Consider the following 2109-nt stretch of genomic DNA (forward strand, 5'->3'; position numbering starts at 1 on the left):
ATGAGCATACACTCAGAAACATACTTTCACTGAAATTATGCTCTCAAATACCGAAAGAAGAAAAGCTGTGCTGCCAGAGCAACTGAATACACCCCTCAGCATGTTTAAAAAGCCACCGCATGCAGACTAAATGCCATATGCATCCGTAGAAAACGCGGGCACCAAAGCTGTCTCCTAATTCGGAGGGGACAGTTGTCATCATAATGTTGCACTAAAACAGGACTGCATGCAAATATCAGCAAAAGCAGGAGAAACACACACCGGTTCCCAGGGACTAGCAATTGAGGCAGGAGGACCAATATGCAAAATTCTCGTTTATGAGGAAACCGCACATACCCGTAAAGCAGAAGCTGCCTTTACCAGGTAACAGCCTCGCACCTCTCAGTACGGGCCACTTCAAAAAGCTTAACCCCAGGCTTAGTACTTGGTAAATCTTGATGGAATCCAACGTTTAAGGCAAGTTAAGGCCTCATCTACCTGCAACACGTTCCCTGGTTTTTAAATCTAGACAGAAAAACACCCCATCCAAAGCCATTATTATTATTTTCATGCTAGGCAACTGTATTATTTGTGAGAAGGTGACCTCTAGCAGAAAGGAAGCATATGAAACAAAAATAATAGTTACAAGCGAGACCCATCCGACTTCCTCATCTACCTTCTCCTGGGTCTGGCTAATTTAAAAAAGAAAAAGATGGAGAACAAATGACCCCTGCATAATATTTAAAGGCTATATAGTGTCTTGATTTAAAATAAATTCCAGGAAGGAGGCCTGGACATTTGGGAAAAAGAGAAAAACTGGAAGTAAAATCCTGTCAAACAGCCCCAAACACGTGGCCCCGCTGCCGGCGGCTCCCGCACACCACAGAGCAATTTGCATCTTATCGCAGCGATGCAGCGTAGAGATCGTCTCAGGTCCCGGAGTCCATTTCCTTCTCAAAACATCTCAAATAACCAGCATCTCCTCAGTCCTCTGGGTTCAGCCTTTTCAACACCCCCCCGGTCACAGCAGGACCAAAACCATTACGACCGAGCCCTGCCGAGGGAGCGATCCTGCAGTATGGATGAGGATGAGATGCTGGGATGGGTTTTGCTTTGGGGTGCTCCCTGGGGCGTTGCGCACTCGTGCTGCACGCCCGGCCCCAAGAAAAGCCTCTTACCAGCCTCTTACCCTGGTGCAGGTACCGCAGGGAGCTGCCGCTCACCCTCCCGGCATTAGGGACACGGCACACCTCTGCAAAAGGTCTTGGAGGCACCGCTGTCCGTAAGACTGCAAGCAGCCGGACAGACTGCCTGATCTTTGCTGGGCATCCTCCAGACCACCTCAAAATCTGGAAGGCAAACGGGCCTTTGACAGCCATTTTAATGATTCCGGTGCCAGCCTGCTTCCGAGTAAGCAGTACCTCCAACACACGCCGCGTGTAACGAAACCCACTCACTAGATAATGTACCATCGCTTCCACATCTCCCGCTTCTGATGCGATCATGTCATGTGGTGAAAGACAGATTTGCACTTAACTGTAATCCAGCTAGAGAAGAAAAATATCTGATACGCAAATGAAGTTGATGTCCTTACCCGTCACCCAGTAAAGACATCCCATATGCCAAACTATGTTGAATTTAACAGGTGAAACCACAGTGCCGGTCAAATAATACAGTGACTAACAGTAATGCAACCGATCTCTTTTAAATGCAAATAGAGCAGCTATTTAGCTTGGAAACTCAGGGGGCAGAGAGAAAAAGCAGAGAGGCAGCACAAGAGATTCTTTGCAGCTGAACATCAATTTTCAAATAATGTGAAATGTAGGACGGAGAACAAGAGCGGGTATAATGAAAGGGGAGCCGGCGCCCGCAATAAGGTGGCCCTCTTTCATCGGTCGCTTTGGAAGCTTTGCTCTGCTGGGTACTTGCTAAGTGCCCCGCATGCCTTGAACGGTCCAGGGCACACACAGCGCTTTCTTCACGGAGCCGCCAATTAAGGAGGTTTAAGCAAGACCCCTACTTATGCCAACACAGGTTGGACAACATTTTTTTACTGCATATATTGCTCGTCTCTACAGCCAAAAGGAAAAAAAAAAGTGACCCCTCTGGTTACCAACAAAAAACTTGACA

At 47.6% G+C, this 2109-nt stretch overlaps 1 protein-coding gene across 1 annotated transcript in view; it reads right to left on the reverse strand.

Annotated features, from left to right (window-relative positions):
* Window positions 1-2109, reverse strand: part of PPP3CC (protein phosphatase 3, catalytic subunit, gamma isozyme) — a 27289-nt gene that overhangs the window by 19142 nt on the left and 6038 nt on the right. The window lies entirely within an intron of this gene.

This window comes from Pygoscelis adeliae, unplaced genomic scaffold (genome assembly GCF_000699105.1).
Source record: "Pygoscelis adeliae isolate BGI_AS28 unplaced genomic scaffold, ASM69910v1 Scaffold228, whole genome shotgun sequence".
Classification (NCBI taxonomy): domain Eukaryota; kingdom Metazoa; phylum Chordata; class Aves; order Sphenisciformes; family Spheniscidae; genus Pygoscelis; species Pygoscelis adeliae.